Source organism: Oncorhynchus keta, chromosome 13 (assembly GCF_023373465.1).
Source record: "Oncorhynchus keta strain PuntledgeMale-10-30-2019 chromosome 13, Oket_V2, whole genome shotgun sequence".
NCBI lineage: Eukaryota > Metazoa > Chordata > Actinopteri > Salmoniformes > Salmonidae > Oncorhynchus > Oncorhynchus keta.
Window position 1 is genome coordinate 18,984,871 of NC_068433.1, and position 22,151 is coordinate 19,007,021.

Below are 22,151 nucleotides of genomic sequence, written 5' to 3' on the forward strand. Positions count from 1 at the left end.
TGATGGACAAGATCACTGATGTGATCTTCCTGTCTGGGTGGGCGCCCCCCCCTTGGGTTGTGCCATGGCGGAGATCTATACTCGGCCTTGTCTCAGGATGGTAAGTTGGTGGTTGAAGATATTCCTCTAGTGGTGTGGGGGCTGTGCTTTGGCAAAGTGGGTGGGGTTATATCCTTCCTGTTTGGCCCTGTCCGGGGGTATCATCGGATGGGGCCACAGTGTCTCCTGACCCCTCCTGTCTCAGCCTCCAGTATTTATGCTGCAGTAGTTTATGAGTCGGGGGGCTAGGGTCAGTCTGTTATATCTGGAGTACTTATCCTGTCTTATCCGGTGTCCTGTGTGAATTTAAGTATGCTCTCTCTAATTCTCTCTTTCTCTCTTTCTTTCTCTCTCTCAGAGGACCCGAGCCCTAGGAAAATGCCTCAGGACTACCTGGCACTATGACTCCTTGCTGTCCCCAGTCCACCTGGCCGTGCTGCTGCTCCAGTTTCAACTGTTCTGCCTGCGGCTATGGAATCCTGACCTTTTCACCGGACGTGCTACCTGTCCCAGAGCTATTATTTGACTATGCTGGTAATTTATGAACATTTGAACATCTTGGCCATGTTCTGTTATAATCTCCACCCGGCACAGCCAGAAGAGGACTGGCCACCCCTCATAGCCTGGTTCCTCTCTAGGTTTCTTCCTAGGTTTTGGCCTTTCTAGGGAGTATTTCCTAGCCAACGTGCTTCAACACCTGCATTGCTTGCTGTTTGGGGTTTTAGGCTGGGTTTCTGTACAGCACTTTGAGATATCAGCTGATGTACGAAGGGCTATATAAATACATTTGATCATAACTGACCTAAAAACAGGGAATTTTTACTAGGATTAAATGTCAGGAACTGTGACATACTGAGTTTAAATGTATTTGGCTAAGGTGTATGTAAACTTCCGACATCAACGGTATGTGAGAATGCTGTTTATTGACTACAGCTCAGCGTTCAACACCATAGTGCCCACAAAGCCCATCACTAAGCTAAGGACCATGTGACTGGGCACCTCCCTCTGCAACTGGATCCTGGACTTGCTGATGTGCTGCCCCCAGGTGATAACGGTAGGCAACAACACATCTGGCGCACTGATCCTCAACGCGGGTGCATGCATACTCCCCTCCTGTCCTCCCTGTTCACCCATGCCAAGCATGACTCCAACACCATCATTATGTTTGCTGACGACACAACAGTGGTAGGCCTGATCACCGACAACGAAAAGACGGTTTATAAGGGGGAGATCAGTGACTTGGCAGTGCGGTGCCAGGACAACAACCTCTCCCTCAACGTGAGCAAGACAAAGGAGATGATCGCGGACTACAGGAAAAGGAGGGCTGAACACGGCCCCATTCACATCGACGGGGCTGTAGTGGAGCGGGTCGAGAGTTTCAAGTTCCTTGGTGCCCATATCACCAACAAACTATCATGGTGCAAACACACTAAGACAGTCACGAAGAGGGCACAACAACACATTTCCCTTTCAGGAGACTGAAAACATTTGGCATGTGTCCCCAGATCCTCAAAAATTCTACAGCTGCACTATTGAAAGCATCCTGACCGGTTTCATCACCGCATGGCATGGAAACTGCTCGGCATTCGACCGTAAGGCACTACAGAGGATAGTACATACGGCCCAGTAGGCCCAGTACTGGGGCCAAGCTTCCAGCCATCCAGGAGCTATATACCATGCGGTGTCAGAGGAAGTCCCTGAAAAATTGTCAAAGACTCCAGTCACCCAAGTCATAAACTGTTCTCTCTGCTATCGCACTGAACGCGGTACATGTACAAAAACTTACATGTACAAATTACCTCGACTAACCTGCCTCAATATTGTTATTGTATTGTGTTAATTTTTATTAGATTTTTTACTTTGACTTTTTACTTCATGCATTGTTGGTTAAGTGCTTGGAAGTAAGCATTTCACGGTAAGGTCTACACCTGCTGTATTCGGCGCAGGTAGCCTAGAGCGTTGGACTAGTAACCGAAAGGTTGCAAGATTGAATCCCCGAGCTGACAAGGTAAAAATCTGTTGTTCTGCCCCTGAACAGGGCAGCTAACCCACTGTTATTGTCATTGAAAATAAGAAATTGTTCTTAACTGACTTGCCTAGTTAAATTAAGGTAAAATAAAAAACGTAACAATTTGATTTGATGTGGTTTTGTATTCTGGTTGTGGCATCGCAACAAACTGTGTCCAGCAAATAACTTTGGCTCAGTTCAGTGTGTTCTCTAAAAGTTCCCCATTGGCAAAAAATGTAATTAAATCCCGGCAAAGGGACCAAAGCTCCAAAACTTGGAATCCGGTGCTTGGTGCTTCCCCTTCTCTGTCTTGTGAAGTGTGGATCTGAGACCTGGACGCAGGACCAGATACACTCATAGAGAAAGATATAGAAGGAACAACAGAGAAGAAGCCCTTAATGTGCCTTCACCATATGCTGTTAGCTACTGATGGATGTTACTCTCCGCAGGCACTGAGACAACTTATCGCGTCTGCCGGTGACATCGTTGTTTCCGATAAAGTTAAAGACGAGCCATCTGTTAGAAACAGCAGCCCCACTTGCGGGGACAAGTGTATGTGTGTGTGTGTGTGTGTAAGACAAGGTTCTTATAATTGTGATTTTCTAATAGATTTTGTATCTATATTTATATTTTAAATTCAGACTAGTTTCAGTTAGTTTTCAGACCTGATTTAGTAGTTTTTCTTCAGGTTCAGTTTGACGTTTTTTTATATACATTTATATACATTCAGTTTTAGTTTTATTTAGTTTCAGTGTTATGGACAGAAAGTAGCCTTATAAACGGGAGGCTAGGAGACATTTGTGTTATAGGCCTATAGGGGTACTCATGTACTATTTGAGATGGTCCTTCGCAAAAATGTCCTAGGTGGCAAAGGTCCGGATGGATATTGTAATTTATTGGCGTAGTAACAAACCTCCACCTCACAGCGACCGCAAACTGTTCCCACCCTTCTTTTTGACAGAGAGAAAAATGTGCAGTTTTTAAGATTATTTTCTGCAATTCCACACACTATGCCATTGACCGAAGAGAAAACAGATCAGTTTTTATGCAAATGTCCTGCCTTTCTACACATTTTCCTCATCTTATGTGTGTTCATTTGATACCAGGAGTCGAATCCTGACCGAAAACCCCAAATACAATTATAGCTGTCTCACCTTGTCTTTATCCTGAAAATATTTGTGGGTGCTGTTCAGATTAACTTTGAGGTTGGTTGTGTTTTTTCCCTTGAACCTTTGTTCCACACATGCTGCCAGCTTCTGACACCACAATGCTTTTATCCTTTCTAGCAATTAATGTATTCAAAATAATCCCATATGGGGCTTTGTCTTTTCTGACCGATAATATATATATATTTTCTTAATTGTTTTCTTTAAGTTTACTAAATAGTTTTTCCAATTGTAGTTTTTATTTAATTTCAGTTGGGGTGTGAATCCCACCACTCCTAATGAACTGGCAAATGTGAAGAAGCTCTGTGTGTCATAATCATATGTTATGCCAGTTAAAACCAGCTGACATCCCACTCTGGAGCTTTGATATGCCGGTACAGTTTATTATGTTCAACAATACATTCAAATAATGGCATTTATAACTAATTTTATGCCAGTTAAAATTAGCAGAGATCCCAATCCGGAACTTTGATATGCCCTTAGTGTCTCACTGATCTGTTTCACCTGTCCTTGTGATTGTCTCCACCCCCTCCAGGTGTCGCTGATTTTCAGCGACACTTGAAAATGTGTTTCCTGTCTCTCTGTGCCTGTCTCCCTGTGTCTCTATGTTCGTCTTGTATGTTTTTCCAAGTCAACCAGCGTTTTTCCTGTTCTCCTTTTATTTGCTATTCTCCTTTTTCTAGTCCTCCCGGTTTTAACCCTTGCCTGTTTCTGGACTCTGTACCCGCCTGCTTGACCATTCTGCCTGCCTTGACCACAAGCCTGTCTGCCACTCTGTACCTCCTGGACTCTAATCTGGTTTTGCCTGTCCACAACCATTCTCTTGCCTACCCCTTTTGGATTAATAAACATTGTAAGACTCCAACCATCTGCCTCCTGTGTCTGCATCTGGGTCTCGCATTGTGTCATGATACTTAGAGTATATTATGTTCAATAATATATTGAACAACAAGCCAAATCAAAAATGGTGGTCTAAATATGAATGTTTACATTTTCCAATATTCATAACATAATGTAAGAAAATTGTTATTGAAAACAAAATACTACTCATACTACAGATTAAGCAGTAAAGCTTCATATGACACCAATTGTTGCTTCGTAGCATCCATAGATGAGCCTTAAAGGAGGCCTGGGTAAAGTCAAAATGTCATAAATATGCCAACTTTGATTAATTATTTCTCAATTATGCTTTTAGATACAAATGTCAAATTTAACAATCCTTCCTCCAGAGGAACATTCTGTGGATTACATTTCATGATAAAAAAAAAACTGTCCTGGTTTTGTGAGGGATCACCCCATCGGTAGAAACTCTAAACAGTACCATTTTGAAGTCATTTTCATTCCAGAACGATATTACATACATTTGAACATTAAGTGGTTAAGAATGACCTTTCACTGAGATATTCGGTGCGCAAACAGCTCCCGACACACATTAGAGAAACGGACCATTTGTAAATCGCATCTGTCACCTATTTATAGAATTTAACAATGTAATGGTGTTCGCTTATCCCGGCAGCCGACAATCACTTTCCTTTGCCACCGCTCGCTGAAACACTGATCAAGCACGCCACAGTTTCTATGTGAATGAAAGGCCTGCAAGGCATAATACAATAATAACCGTCGCGCAGCTTGTCTAAAGATCTGAAGGTGCTATTTTCACTCACAGTGGAGCGAACAAAGAGGAATTCTCTGTACTCTCACCTCATTGCCATTCTTTCCTTTAGCTTCTCATTGAAGTGCATATGAAAAAAGGAGAAGGCCTTTTGAATGCCAGACGTTCTCAATGTGTATTCAAAGGATGGAGCTTCAAGGATTAGGCAAAGACAGGCGCATGCTTTTGACTTGGTATAGAGTGTTGGGAGGAAGACACAAGTGCAGATGGCGGAAATCAAGGAGAGACGAGTGAAACGGGACAGTACGCTGCCATGATGATGAAAATTATGGAGCATCACCTGGTGTGTGTGACTCATTGGCCGAGATATATTTGGAACTGTCTGCTCAAGGACATACCCAAAATCCTGACATCTCTATCCAACTTCCCACATGGACAAACACAGTAAACGTCAATGAAAAGATTACAACTAATTTGTAATAATTGAAAGTCGAGTGAGATTGATACAGGGATGTATTTTTTGCTTCAAAATGACAGACCTTTCACTGAAAATTACTGTTTCTACAAGACCAGAAAATACAGTGCCTTCAGAAAGTATTCAGACCCCTTTACTTTTTCCACATTGATGTGTTACAGCCTGAAATTAAAATGTATTACATTTAGATTTTGTGTCACTGATCTACACACAACACCCTGTCGACCATTTTTGAAATGAATAAACAATTAAAAGTTGAAATGTCTTGAGTCATTAAGTACTCAACCCCTTTGCTATGGCAAGCCAAAATAAGTTCAGGAGTAAAAATATGCTTAACAAATTACATAATAAGTTGCGTGGACTCATTCCGAGTTCAATAATAGTGGTTAACATGATTTGTTAATGACTAACCCATCCCTGTACCCCACACATACAATTATCCATAAGGTCCCTCAATCGAGTAGTGAATTTCAAGCACAGAAGACCAGGAATGTTTTTGAATGCCTCGTAAAGAAGGGCACCAATTGGTAGATGAGTAAAAAAAAGCAGATGGTGAATATCTGAGCATGGTGAAGTTATTAATTACACTTTGGATGGTCGTATTAATACATCCAGTCACTACAAAAATGCAGCTGTCCTTCCTAACTCGGTTGGAGTTTAATGGTTGTGATATGAGAAAACTGAGAATGGATCAACAACATTGTAGTAACTCCACAATAGTAACCTAAATGACAAGAGTGAAAAGAAGGAAGCCGGTACGGAATAAAAATATTCCAAAACATGCAAATATGTTTCCAAAAAGGCTCTTAAGTAATACTGCAACAAATGTGGCAAAAAAAATGTACTTTTTGTAATGTTTGGGACAAATTCAACAACACATCACTGGGTATGCTTGTCATCGGCAAGAACTAGGGCATTTTTTTCAGATAAAAACAAACAGAAGACAGCTATAAACAGGCAAAATCCTAGAGGAAACTTGGTCCAGTCTACTTTCCAACAGACACTGGGAGATTAATTCACCTTTCAGTAGAACAATAACCTAAAACACAAGGCCAAATATACACTGGAGTTGCTTACCAAGACGACATTGAATGTTCCTGAGTGGCCTAGTTAAAGTTTTGGCTTTAATCAATGGCAAGACATGGAAATGGCTGTCTAGCAATGATCAACAATCAACTTGACAGAGCTTGAAGTATTAAAAAAATAATAATGGGCAAACATTGTCCAATCCAGATGTACAGAGCTGATAGAGACTTACCCAGAAAGACGCACAGCTGTATACGCTTCTACAAACTGTTGACTCAGGGGTGTGAATACTATTGGCATATTTGAAATATTTCTGCATTTAATTTAAATACATTTGCAAACTCTTCTAAAAAAAAAGTTAACTTTGTCATTATGGGGTATTGTGTCGGTGGGTGATTATTTTCTTTATTTCAATCCATTTTTAATGCAGGCTGTACCACAACAAAATGTGGAATAAGTCAAGGTGTATGAACATTTTCTGAAGGCAATATATATTACATTACACTTCTGAGAAGAGACTAGAAGGTAGTTAAGTCAATGAATGATCAGTTCAAAGAGGTCTGTACAGGTTAATAAGTACATGGTACATGGTAACACATCCTCAGTAACTATGTCCAAACAACATTACTACATTGTTTTGTTAGTATAAATGGAGTACATTGTCCCAATTTTAGGACAATTACATTTTGTATCAAACGCTCTAGGTCCTCCTCTCAACATGTAACAATTCAGATGATTATCATTATTAATCAATCAATTAGTGCATTATATATTATTCTCAATATGGCACGTGTCCAAAACACGTATCTGTAATAATGAGCAAAATGTATGTTTGTCTCTAACCATTAATCATGGGAAACAGGGCATAAATAAAGACCATTAGGCTTCATTCCTGCTCAGTTCACCAAAGAGGACTCCTATCTTTCTGCCATCGTGGATGTGAATCTGGAAACGCAACACCCGCAGATGCCCGGCGTGCTGTTTGACAGATTCTCAGTCTACCAGCAAGGCTCTCTGTAAATGTCCATCTGTCGGCCTCCCGCGGGTACTTATTATTCCCAGCTAGCCAGGGGTTTTCTCCTCCGAGCAGTCAATCAGTCGCTCACTGCTGCCTGCCTCTCAAACAATGAGGACCGAACCAGAACATTTCTCGCAGATGCTTCGACTGGTTACCATTGGCAGGCGGAGTGGCGTTGTTTTCAATTACACCATGAGGTGACTTCTCTCCTTAAATGTTTACATTCAAGCTTATATGGATGCTAATGCTTATTGCAGGAATGCTAATTTGAAGAGAGCATTTAACATGTACGTTTAAGGGGGGCTAAGCTAAAAATAAGTTAGCATGCTATGGGAAGGTAGTGACCGTCCATCCAAATTTTGCTCCGCTAACCACTCCCTCCCTCCTACCTTGTGGACGAGATGATTGATTTTCCCCTCTAAACAACCTTGCTGTGAGCAATAGGGGTGTTGATGGCTCATGCTGTCCAGGTTTAGGGCCCTGCTATGGGTGATTCAATCATATATCTGACCCCTACCATACCAGTGCAGCCTTAGATTCTGTTGCTGGGTTGTATGCACCGAGGAACCAGGCTGAGTGAGTGTTCCCATACTGTTCAGTCAACAGGCTAATTGTGTCATCCCAGTGAGCAATAGTCACGGCTGAGTGGATGGCTGTCTTATCTCCACTGTAGTCGATGTCTGGTCAACAGGGACCATAGTTAAAGGTTACACTACTGTTCTACTTCCTATTGTACTGTATAACGTGATACTCTGGAACATGAGTACAGTATCACATCATAATCTGATTATTTCTATTAGTTTAAAATCATATATATATATATATACACAGTGTATATATATATACAGTATATATATATGAATTCCTTATGTTATACAGTCATTATCGGCCATCTTTATCATGGGTGTCAATAATTGCGAACCGACTTGACATATTCTACAATTATATTATATTATTTATTTCAAAATGACAGAAAATTATTAAATTTGACCTTAAAAGTAATTGAAATATTTGTGGTGTGTCGCTCCTCATGATGTGACAGTGACATGACACGGTCTCCCGTGTTGCGGTTTATAAGTTACAATATCCTTTCGAAACACCACTTCCTTGAAGATATTCAGCTTGAGATATTTAGTGGCCATTAACTGCATCATTATATATATTTTTTTGAGCGCAATTCTAAGATGTCCTCATAGAGCTGTCATCGCCATGGCGATTGCGCCTTCCTGTCGTGACATGGAGGTTTGTGGTAGAGAGGACAAAGGGAGCTGAGGCAGGGAACATGTTCACCACCAGTGGTGAGGACATGGCCCGGGCCCCTTACTATAGTTTCTGTCTTAGGAAACAGACACCGCAGCTCCCTGCTAGAGTCAACACTGCAAGATCCTCTTTGAACAATCTGGGCCATTTGACTCTCATTTGAATACATTTCAAATTTATGGCGCAGAGCTCACAACCCAGCTGCCAGAAATAGCTAGCTTGTGTGAGTCGGCGCACTCACACGTGGGAATACGAAGGGAAGGATTGCAAAGCGTTGCATACCTTCCTGAGCAAACAGCAGGATCTACGCAGCCGCGCCCCTACTCCCTCCTTTACTTAGGCATTCAGGAAACACAGGTGGACCCCAATGAGATCCCTTAAAACATATCTCAATGTTTGCAAAAGGAAATAGCATACTGGTATTATACTTGGAAGATGGGTTAATCTGTGGACTTCGGAGGGTTGGAGTTCAGATCAGAATGAATGGTGGATTGGCCACTGTGGGTGAAAATCCAACACTTGCAGAAAGAGGAAATTATGAATATACTGTATGTATAATTAGTTAACTACATGTACTGTATATGTAAGAGAAAATAGCTGTAAGTAGCAGTAGAAGACATTTTGTCTGTTAGTTTACTCCAATCGGGGGAGGGCTGGTAGGGTAAAAAAAAATATATTTAAAAAAATAAGGAGGATTAGAAATGATGCCAACAATTAATTAGATAGAAACCCAAATCTTTTTGCAATAATAAAGCAGATCTATATATAAACACTTCTCAGTGTTGAGGATTAAGTTGGAAAAATAACAAAAATGAGTCTTACCTATTGTGGAACAGTTGGTCACATCTGTAAGCAGGAGGCAGGGGAAGAATGAGAGGGGGGAAGGAGAAACGTCAGCAAATTACAAAGTAAACTTCAATTCAGGCTAAGGCTGACACCGGCTCCTGAAAAATGACAGTATCCCAGACATTGGTGCAGACTAGGGGTTAAGAATTGTCCCTGTCAAGAAGGGGGCTGTAATTTATTAAACGAGGGACATTAAAAGTCAAAGAATTCTCCCCCGAGGATCCAAAGTTTGCACAACTTGTATTAATAATTGTCAGTGTTTCCTCCAATTCAAAGGGAAGGAGAGAGATTATAAAATAAAAAAAGTACTGGGCAGCAGTCAACCATTACGACCAAATGTTCACCTCTGACACCTCAACACCATCATGCACACACACACACACACACACACACACACACACACACACACACACACACACACACACACACACACACACACACACACACACACACACACACACACACACACACACACACACACACACACACCACACACACACGCAGACCACCTTCCTCCACTCGTATGTCTTGAAAGTAATTTAGCAGGCCTCAGACATCTCTAACACTTCGTCTGTTTTATGAAGACCTTAAGGTCATCCCACTACAATAGAAGCAGAAGCCCGGCAAGATAAATTAGTCGGATTTAGCCACATCTTCAATTTCAATGCTGCTTTCCCTGACATTTATTTTGGCTAAGATTTATGAAGAGGACAGTTGCACGCTTCTTGACTTCACTGTAGAACCCTTTCTGACAAGTCCGAAAAATAGATTTCCATTACCTCACTATTTTTACATCAGAAACTGGTCCCTCTAGGAGTGTGCTGCTCTCGGGTACAGTTTTGCTTTGCTTGTAAATGTTGCAATAAAACACATTTTTCAGCTCACAAGGAAAGTAGATTCAGAAGCTGTTCTGTGGGTAAGCATTGCTTACTGAGCTCACAGAGATGTACTGTACTTTTTTGTGTGCATAATTTTCAAGAAATATGATTTATCATAGATAATGTATTTCTCCCTGCATCTATTTGCATTTTTATGAATAGAATCTTCTGGGATTGACTGTGCTGGGAGAATGTGACTACAATGCCAAGTTTGGCTACCCACAAGGGAATGGCTTATTTTTAGGCTAAGGGCGGGAATTAATAGGACTCAAGCTCCTTGTGCTTGGGTATTCATTACTATGTTGTCTGCTTCAAACACATCCTCACACTGTCTATTGCTGTTCTTGCTAAACCGCGTCTGGACACCTTCAGGGACCACGGCGGTAAGACAGACCCAAAAAGAAACACCTGGGGTTTTAATGGGAGAGAAAGTGAGACACTTCCTAAGAGCCAGTCAGAGACAATGAAGGAAAGGTAACAGGCTGTATTGGGAGTTTGGTGCAGCACATAGCAGATCAATAGTGCCCTATAAAATGTTGTACAACTTTTATTTTTTTAACCTTTATTTAACTAGGCAAGTCAGTTGAGAACAAATTCTTATTTACAATGATGGCCTACCGGGGAAGTGGGTTAACCACCTTGATTTTTACCTTGTCAGCTCAGGGATTCAATCCAGCAACCTTTTGGTTATTGGGCCAACGCTCTAAACACTGGGCTACCTACCTGCAGGCTCACTTTGTAGCGTTCCAGAATGATAGAGCACAGGATACTTATTTCCACTTCGCCAAACGCAGCTACAACCTACACATTTTGGAGCAGTCACGTCACATGCGAAGACTCAACACACAAGAAAAAGGCTGTTTCTCTACCATTTACTTCAAGAAAAAAATAATAATAATCTCTCAATTAAACACGTTTTGTGTTTTTATAGGGAGTTTTGTTTCTTGCTCAGCATTGAGATTATAGACCATAGATTTCCTGTAGAAATATATGGCCTCACCAATCAAATCAAGTAAAGCTAGCACATGCCTAAAGTAAGTGGATTAGGCCAGTGGGGATTGGTGAAAACAAAGGCATGGGGATGAACAGAGGCTCTTGTGAGTCTCCTTATACCCACAGTGTGAATAAGGGAAGACTAAGAGAGGAAGATGCTTTTTTCGCCCTGTTTTAAGCAGTTAAGCTGCTTTCAGAGTCTTAGTTACGCTGTGTGGAACCTTAAAAAGATATGGAAACTTTTGACAAGGCAGGGAGGCCAAGAACTACCATACTATGTTGCCCTTCTTCCATTGACAACAGGAGATTTCGAGATGTATGTAGTGGTCAATGCAGTGAATATTAGCATTAATTCCACTGTAATTGTATGCAAAACAAAAAACAACATTGATTTCAAAGTTGAACAAACCATACAACTATATGCACAAGGACTACTTCAATCATTTTAACTGAAAATGTACCAAAAAATGTTTTTTATGTGTCCACGCTTTCAAAAAAAGTTATTAACATTTACAGGATTGACTGACCTTCATGTCTTAAAGTATTGATGGACTGTCATTTCTCTTTGCTTATTTGAGCTGTTCTTGCCATAATATGGTATTTTACCAAATCGTATGTATACCAACCCTACCTTGTCACAACATAACTGATTGGCTCAAACACATTCAGAAGGAAAGAAATTCCACAAATGTACTTTTAACAAGGCACATCTGTTAATTGATATGCATTCCAGGTGACTACATGATGAAGCTGGTTGAGAGAATGGCAAGAGTGTGCAAAGCTGTCATCAAAGCAAAGGGTGGCTACTTTGAAGAATCTCAAATATAAATTATATTTAGATTTGTTTAACACTTTTTTGGTTACTACATGATTCCATATGTGTTATTTCATAGTTTTGATGTCTTTACTATTATTATACATTGTAGAAAATACAAAAAATTATGAAAAACCCAGGAATGAGAAGGTGTGTCCAAACTTTTGACTGGTACTTTAGGTGTTCCGGTCGTGTAAATTGCAATGGAAATGGCATCTTCCTTGGATCTGTTAGAGCGGTAGGCACATAGGAGTGGGTTTAGGGTGCCTGGCAAGCTGGCCTTGATATGAGTGATGACCAGCATCTCGGAGCACATCGTGATGACCGAGGTGAGCGCAACAGCGGCTATTTTCATTTGAGCATATCACCTTGTTTTTCTTGGACACTGGGACAATGGTGGTCTCCTTAAAGCAGGTGGGAACTACAGCCTGGGAAACCTGATGATAAGACTAGACGTGAACATTCTATTTTTTTGCTAACATATGATCGGGTCTAGAAAAAGTTAAAGACCCCTGAGGTCTAGTTCATTCAATAGCCACGTGAGAGTGACAACAGCCAACTTGTCACAACTCCTACAGAAGGTGGCTCCCATTCCTGTTTCGGTGGCGCTCGGCGGTCGTCGTCACCGGCCTACTAGCTGCCACTGATCCCTTTTCCCCCTTTTCTTTTTATTAGTTGCACCCGTGTTTAGTTAGGATAATTGGTTGGGCTTTACTTACCAGCCGGCCCGCCTGCTGGTTGTGCGGGATTATTTTCAGTGTACGGTTGTACACGACTGTAGGTCACGGTTGTCCGTGTATTTTGCTGAACTGGTTAAGTTCCCCGTGTTTGGGGCGTTTGTTTGGGTTGGCGTCGTTTCACCGGTGTGGTGTATTAAAAGTAGTGCTACCCTGAACTCCCTGCGCCTGACTTCTTCCTCCACTACACCCCGGGCGTTACACAACTCGTTTCCACCGAGTCTCTGTTGGTGTGTCCTGTTAAACCCATTGATTTATTTCTGTTCATCAGTGGGTCAGGCTTTTAATTCAATTGCTGGGCCTGTTCCTCTAAAATAGCATTGGCTGCTGCTGCATGAGCGGTTGCTAATTGGAAACAAAAAGCAATGAACAGAACGGAAAGCCTTGCCAAGCCACTATTACACCGACCACCGGCGTCTCATGTTGTTCAATTACGCCATGACGAAAGAGCTGCTGTTTGTACCATGTCACTATTTAACCTATTCAACAAAGTGGAATGGGAGCAGCTGTTTATTTTACAGAGCTACATAATGACCTGAAATGGCTTGCTGTTAAAACATCGAGCCCAGAGATTAGAGAGAGGAGGAGAGCTCAAAATGGTTTAATGTACTGCAGCCTTCCATTCATCATATCCTCTGCTAATATCTGGCCCCCCTCCACGGATGCCATGTTAACACTCTTTCTATTTGTGTGTCTGATAAGGGACATAAAGGAAGTGTTAGAAGCGACAGTACAGCTGGTCCAAGCTCAGACAGACTCGAGCTTCGAGAAGTTTACATGAACCGATGAGGGAGCCAAAAGAGTTTAGTCAAAGTTTTCGGCGTCTTTCAAGAACATTTTGTCAACTTTTTGACTTCAACTTGAATTATTTAATGTATGACGCACAAGAAGGGCTGTTGCGGTGACCGTATTACTGCCACACAGGCAGTCATGAGTCATGACCGCAGTAAAATTCCACGTCCCGGTAATCTCCTCTCCTGTGCACTCTGGACATGCGTTGGTAGTACCCAATTCGCTAACAACCACCAGGTCGCTAATGGCCTGATCCTCAGCACTCTATTGTCCTTCTAACCCACAGGTGTCAAACTCATTCCACAGAGGGCTGAGTGTCTGTGAGTTTTCGCTCCTCCATTGTACTTGATTGATGAATTTGGTCACTGATTAGTAAGGAACTCCCCTCACCTGGTTGTCAAGGGCTTAATTATTTTTTATTTTTTTAATTACAGTAAAAACAGGAGAAAATAGGCCCTCCGTGGAATGAGTTTGACACCCCTGCTTTAACCACTCTGACATCAATGCAATACAATTGACAATCACATCAAACACTTATCATCAAAACAGTATGTGCTTTTAAAACTCACCTCACTGTGATTGATCAATTTGAAGAAAGAAGTTCAACAGTTGAAACTGAGTGGAAAACATGGTCACTGTGGATGTTGTTTTAAATTCTAGCACAACGAAATGGACAGCGCTTTCTAAGGTGATTAATTCAAAACACCCAAATGCATATTTTGAGCTTATGCCTATGCATAGGCCTATATATGACTGAATTCAAATAATAATTATGCTGCTATATACAATACATAGCCTACCACATATTACACATGGCAGAAAAACATAAAATAAAACTGATTTAAGATGTCTTTGGTACATAATTGGTCTAGCATATACTCCAAAATTATACAAATTCTAGTACTCGCTTTTGAGTGTGGACTGGTTACCTTGTGCTACACTCCAAACTTTCTATCCACGTATCGGCCTAGGCGATGCTGTTGGTTCATTGATCGCACAGGGCAGCTTACTGAGTTAACATACAATTAAAGTGAATTTGTATTTGAATGCCCTAGTAACAGGGCATTTTTAATTGGCTGACACATTACCTTTACAGAATATCTCATCACGTAGAGGGGCTGTGAAAACATGTTACAATCAATGCTCCAGAACAGATTTCACTTGGTTTTCCCGAAATAAAGCATTGGGTTGAAGCAGGAACATGGGTTGAAGAGCCCACGGCATATACAGTTTGGGCGGAATATCACCTATCGCTCTCGAGAGCATGCTCCACAAAACAGTGGTTGATGAGTGGAGTGAAATAAGTGTTAATATAAGCCCAAACATTTTCATATGCAATAGAAAGCAGAGTTTTGATGGTTGCCAGTAAAAAGAGGTGGATCCCAGCTGCTACTAAAATTATTTCTCAGCTGCTCATATTAAGCCAATGCTTCGCTATGAAACTGAAGTAGCCTACCCGGCATCACTGAAAAACTAACTGGAGGGAAAGCGGCCTCCATTTGCTATTCGTATACAAACGGATGTCATTTTGAACAAAAATATCTGAACAAAAATATATAGCGCAAAATGTAAAGTGTTAAATAAAATATCTCCGAAATGTTCAATATGCACAAAAAGCTTATTTCTCTCAGCAATTCTCCTTTGCCAAGATAATCCATCCACCTGAATGGTGTGGCATATCAAGAAGCTGATTAAACAGCATGATCATTAGACAGGTGCACCTTTGGGAGCACCTGTGTAAGTTTTGAGGGAGCATGCAATTGGCATTCTGACTGCAGGAATATCCACCAGAGCTGTTGCCAGAGAATTTAATGTTAACTTCTCTACCATAAGCCGCATCTAACATCGTTTTAGAGATTTTGGCAGTACGTCCAACCGGCCTCACAACCATAGACCATGTGTAACCACGCCAACCCAGGACCTCCACGTCTTTCTTCTTCACCTGGGGATCATCTGAGACCAGCCACCCGGAGAGCTCATGAAACGGAGGAGTATTTCTGTCTGTAGTAAAGCCCTTTTGTAGGGAAAAACTCATTCTGATTGGCTGAGCCTGGCTCCCCAGTGTGTGGGCCCATGCCCTCCCAGGCCCACCCAAGGCTGCATCCCTGCCCAGTTATGTGAAATCTGTAGATTAGGGCCTAATGAATGTATTTAAATTGATTTCAATTTGATTTCTAAGACATTCTATCATTCACAACGAAAGATGCCAAGAAACTCTAAATCTAGTGTGTGGGACCTGTTTCAAATGATCACTTTTAAGTTCAACATAGCCACTTTGCTCCGCAATTGGAAAAATATCCGTTCTATGTTATTCAGCAAAGTTCATTTATATTCTTCTTACTATTGTCACGCCCTGACCTTAGAGAGATTTTTATGTCTCTATTTTGGTTTGGTTTTTCATTTGGATGTTTTGGTATTTCTTTGTTTTGGCCGGGTGTGGTTCTCAATCAGGGACAGCTGTCTATCGTTGTCTCTGATTGGGAATCATACGTAGGTAGCCCTTTTTCCCCCCTCCTTTCAGAGTGGGTAGTTAACTTTGTTTGTGGCACTTTGCCCTGTAAGCTTCACGGTTGTTTCTTTCATTTGTTGTTTTGTTGGTGACATTTTAAAATAAAAAATGTACGCTCACCACACTGTGCTTTGGTCTTCCTTCAACAACGTCCGTGACAACTATAAAAATAATATAATATAAATATTAAGCATATCTTGTCAGCTAAAAAAAACAAGCCTACAGCCCATGGCATGGAGCATAGCCAGAAAACACACAGTAGGCCAACTCATATTCTGCTCTTCTGAAATACATTCTCTTTAAATCATAATATATTTCAACCTGACTAAAATAAATCATGGATGTATTGTGATGGTGTCTATTAAATTGATTTATTAGACTTTTTCAACGTAAACGTTTCCAAACGTGCGTATCAGCGGCTTGTTTGCCGCATGTATGCGTGAAGGCCTGGAGATGCTAAATGTGTTTGTATTAATTAAAGGCCAATTACTGTCAGACCGGCTGGCTTTTGCATGACAATAACTGTCTGACAAAATGTAATGACCGCCACAGCCCTACGCACAACAGCAGATAACTCAAACTCAATCAGCTGTTGTCAGATCAGCTTGGTCCAGTTTAACGGTGACTGAGGCATGACAGTACAGCAGGCACCGAAGCAGATGTGGCATTCTGTCAGCAGCTGTTTTGGGGGTTGCGAATACACAGGTACAATACGGTATCTCTATAAAAGCATTGAACAACCTATATCTGGATACATGAGTTACAATAAATGTCAAGCTACAGTTGACCCAAACAACTGAACATGATTGTCAATTGATCTGATAGTCACAACCCCACGCACAAGCAATCTCAATAATTGTCTAAATGCATTTAACACAGTATATTCACGTTGAGTTGAAGTACTGCAAATCCAATAAATATTAAAATACTGTTGATTGAGACATTTTGTTTCCCTGCACCAAGGGATTTTAACATCATGTCCTGTGTATTTGGAAGTATTCCCACATCCTCAACCAGAGCAGATGGTACATAAACAAACACAAAAGTGAAAGCTGAAAATAAATCTCTCGTGGTCTGCTTTGTTTTCCAAGGGCCATACTGTAGCCATTTCCTTGTACACGGAAATAAAGTGCTGAACCACTTTTCAAAATGCAGCTTTCTTTTTTTCATAGTGCTGCTGCGGCTGCTTGGCAGACCTTGATGAGGGATCAGAAGGGAGATATCAGAGGCCTCTGGCTCCTCAGTGAAATCTGACCCGGAGTTCAGCAAACGGAGAACGATAAAGAGTCAGCCTCTTGCTCGAGGAAGGGAAGAAAAACGAAAGAAAATGAAAAAAAAAGAGAAAGGCTGTAGATCTGACGCCTCTGGCAGCGTGGGGCAGGCCTGTCCCTTCAGATGATGTGTTTGAGTAGGAGGCATCCCCGTGGGCTTTTGTGTGATGGGTTGGCGATTGGCACCATCAAGGCCTTGCCCAGATGCTTAAGGACCCTAAAGTGCCTTCTTCAAGTGTTGAGGAAAGGGTGAAAAAGCTTAGGCCTTTCTGAACAAAACATGGCAAAAGTTCAGGGACCTACAGTATCTATACAGAGACTATTCAGAAAAGACACATGGCATTTGACTACACACACCACGGCTATATATTTAAGTTCATGACCCTGTCATTCATCAAGATTGTCAAAATACCCTTATAAATATGCAATAAACACTATTAGCACTTTACCAAACCCTATTAACACAATGGGCCTTTTCATCATCACTACCAACAGACAATTAGGGAAAATTAGCAAACAATGTAGCACGTGATCCAAAATTGTATATTGCTTTTTAATTGCTTTCCTGTGCTACCTGTGTGGAGGCACAGCCAAGGCCAGGTGTAGTCATTACCATGGGACAGATGGATCAGCAGAAGCACCACACTACACCGTGCTCCCTCGTCAGCCAGCGTGGTGGCAGCCATATGCACTCATCATTAAAAATGACCTTTGACCCGGGAGCGGAGCACTCAGTGGCTGTCACTCTAATCGGGATAATTAACACGGGCTTTTTAGCATCGTTTTTTTGTTGCTGTTGTTATTCACGCAAATTGTTCTCCCCTGTTGGCAGAACTTTTCAAACAGACATAATGTGTGTGTCTGTTTGTCCAAGAGTCTGTGTGTACTCTGACTGTCTCTCTGGGCTTGTGAGTATGTGTGTGTGTGTGTGTGTGTGTGTGACTACAGTGCCAGCTGAGCTGAAGGTTAGCCGCTCCTTTTAATATTGCCAATGCGGCTCCTTTGAAAATTCATTAAAGTGCTTCGACCCCTCTGCCATCTGGGTGTGCGAGAGGCAGGGGAACAGCTCTGAGAAATTCTTACAGAGGGACGGGCAGAGCGGCCCTTAAACACACACAGAAACACACACACTGTCAACCCTTAGACAAACACACACACGATGAATGGCCACTGATGTGCTACTCTGTGTGCTATTTATTTGTTCTTCAACCTTATCTAAAGGTTGGTCCAAAATGAGAGTTGGGGGAAGATTATTGGGTGGTGAGGTGTGTGCCAAATACTGATTGCAGATGGAATGTTAAGTAGCATTAGAGTGTCGAACTTAGAGTGTAGCATTACCTAAATGCTAACTAGAACGTATTGTGCTTCGTGCTTTAATTAGCAAATACGTTCACCTTGCTGATGCAAGGAGTCTAAGTGATTATCTACAGTGTCTTCAGAAAGTATTCATTCCCTTTGAATTAGTCCGCATTTTGTTGTGTTACAGCCTGAATTCTAATGATTCAACATATTTTTTCCTCACCCATCTACGCACATCATAAAGACAAAGTGAAAACATGTTTTTTGGGGGTCAAATTTATTCAAAATGAAATACAGAAATATCTCATCTTGGAAAGCAGACTGAACCAGGATGTTCCTCTAAAATGTTGCCTGTGCTTAGCTCTATACTGTTTATTTTTTATAAAAACAAAAACCTCCCTAGTCCGTGCTGATTACAAACATACCCATAACATGATGCAGCCAACCCCGTGCTTGAAAATATGAAGAGTGGTAGTCAGTGATGTGTTGTGTTGGATATGCCTTAAAGATAACGCTTTGTATTCAGGGCATAAAGTAGCAGTTTTACTTTAGTGCCTTATTGCAAACAGGATGCATGTTTTGGGAATATTTTTATTCAGTACAGGCTTCCTTCTTTTCACTCCATCATCTAGGTTAGTATTGTGGAGTAACTAGAATGTTGTACATTACAAATACTTGTATGTGTGGGGTACAGAAATTAGGTAGTCATTCAAAAATGATGTTGAACACTATTATTGCACACAGAGTGAGTCCATGCAACTTATTATGTAACTTGTTAAGCACATTTTTATTCCTGAACTTATTTAGGCTTGTCATTACAAAGGGGTTGAATACTTACTTATTGACTCAAGAAATCTCAGCTTTTAATTTTTAATTAATTTGTACAATTCTAAAAACATAATTCCACTTTGACATTACGGGGTATTGTGTGTAGGTCAGTGACACACAATCTCAATTTAATCCAATTTACAATCAGGCTGACACACAACAACATTTAGAAAATGTCAAGGGGTGTGAATACTTTCTGAAGGCACTGTATGTGTACCTATATTGAACCTAAAATCAGGGCTGGGACAAAGGAAGTTGTCAGTTGTGCACAATGGACAAATACATGAACAAACACATTGTTTTGTACTGAACAGATATACAACCCAACAGAATATGTGTGTCTAAGACAAAGGACACTACATTATATTGACTTCAAAGCATGTAAGATGTACCCTACCAAAAAAAAGTGTTGCTTGATATTTGATTTAGTCAACTAACATACAATTTTTTACAATGGAAGAATCCACTACAGTTAGCATCTGACTATTATCTAAATATAATCCACTGTAGTTTCAATGCTATTGTGTTATACCACCATACTAGCTACTCGTTAGCATCGTTGCTATTGCGTTATCAACGTACTAGCTACTAGTTAGCATCGTTGCTATTGTGTTATCAACGTACTAGCTACTAGTTAGCGTCGCTGCTATTGCGTTAACACCGTACTAGCTACTAGTTAGCATCGCTGTTATTGTGTTAACACCGTACTAGCTACTAGTTAGCATTGATGCTATTGTGTTAACACCGTACTCTCTACTAGTTAGCATCACTGCTATTGTGTTTGTGCTGTACTCATCTCCATCACAGTAATCCCTCAATAGAAGCAACATCAGCTCCATTTGTTATACTCTGTAATCGCTTTCTCCTACACCTGATCTCGTCTTCATAAACTCACTCTTCTGGCATTATTGCTGTTTGATTTGGATATGTGGGTGGCAGGTAGCTTAGCGGTTAAGAGCTTTAGGCCAGTAACCGAAAGGTTGCTTGTTCGAATCCCGAAGCTGACTAGGTGAAAAATATGTTTTTTAAAAAAGTCAGTTAATTAAGAACAAATTCTTATTCACAATGACAGCCTAACAGGAAACAGTGTGTTTCCCAGTTCAGGAGCAGAACGACAGATTTTTACCTTGAGAGCTTGGAGATTCGATCCAGCAACCTTTCAGTTACTGGCCCAATGCTCTAACCACTAGGCTACCTGATACCCCTAGCCTAGTTGATGTGCCCTTGTGCAAGGCATTTAACACTAATTGCTTCTGTAAGTCGCTCTGGATAAAAGCATCTGCTAAATGACCAAAGCTTAAGGATGCAGACACACATCACACTTAATGCACACACACGCTCTCTCTCACACACATCGAGCCCCTAGAGCTAGGGTTTAATGGAAGCTGCACCTTGCCTCTCTGGCTGGCACTAATCAACACCTGTCCCGCAAATAGAAATTCCGCTCTGTGCCTTTTGATCTGTTAAATATCTCATTTACATGACTTGCTCAGCAGCCAGAGTTTGTCTTAGGGCAATGGAGAGAGAGGAGGTGAAGGGGAAATTGGTTTTGGTGGAGTGGATGTGTTTTAGTGTCACATGCACAAGTACAGTGAAATACCTTCCTTGCAAGCTGTAAACCCAACAATGCAGTAATCAATAACAATGTCATACTAAAAATAACATAAGGTAGACTGTGTAAGACACCTCCTGAATGTTTTACTGTGTTTGCAGGAATGTATTCAGGTTTGCTTCAGGTTTCACGTATGTATTCAGGTTTACATGTACGTATCCAGGCATACATGTACAGTATGTTTGTGTGACATGGAGGCTTTCCAGGTGCCTTCTGTTTGTGGTGAGTGACCTAGGAGGGCCTGCCTGTGTGTGAATTGTGTGTATGGATGTGTATGTGTGTGTTAGGAGAGTACTCGAGAGCAAACAATTCTTCCTGAGATATGTATGTGCTGGTGACAGCCAAATTGGAGGCCTCCTCCCCTCTCTCCCTATCCACCTCCCTCCCTGCCTGACTTCCCATAGTGCTGTGGGCCTTCCAGGGGGGCTGTGCCTCTTTGGCAGGAGCCCTTAGACTGGATGGCATTGAAGAGCTCCGGCACACAGGAGGGAGAGGAAAGGGAGATAAAGAGGAAAGATGGGAAAGGGAGATAAAGATAGAGGGAGGGAAGTTGTGGAAACCTTTGTAGGTTGTTTCAATCATAGTGACGCCATCTGTTCCTCTCCATTTTACCAATGACAGCAGATTATTTCCGTCGCTCACTGCTCCATGTGTGTTTGTGTTACTCTGCTACTGTGGATCTATCCCTGTGTGTGTGTGTGTGTGTGTGTGTGTGTGTGTGTGTGTGTGTGTGTGTGTGTGTGTGTGCATGTGTACCTGCTGTGTGTGTAAGTCTGTGTCACTCCCATCTCTCTATCCCCTGTGGGGTGCAATAAGATCTCACCATTTTAGAAATTTTAAATCAGATTTCATTTTTTTTTTAAGAGTCATGGGATTTTGCCCATTCACCACCCCTCGTCTAGAACGCCCTAGCAAAACCCAAGCCTACTTGACGGTAATAGTGCTCACTGTTGCCCCTATTGGCTGGT

The 22,151-nt window shown here is 41.4% G+C and overlaps 1 long non-coding RNA gene across 1 annotated transcript in view; it reads right to left on the bottom strand.

Annotated features, from left to right (window-relative positions):
• LOC127906736 (uncharacterized) overlaps positions 1-22,151 on the bottom strand; it is a 214,127-nt gene that overhangs the window by 55,113 nt on the left and 136,863 nt on the right. The window contains exon 4 of the long non-coding RNA XR_008062719.1: positions 9,427-9,450. This is a non-coding gene — a long non-coding RNA (uncharacterized LOC127906736). The remainder of the gene's footprint in view (positions 1-9,426; positions 9,451-22,151) is intronic.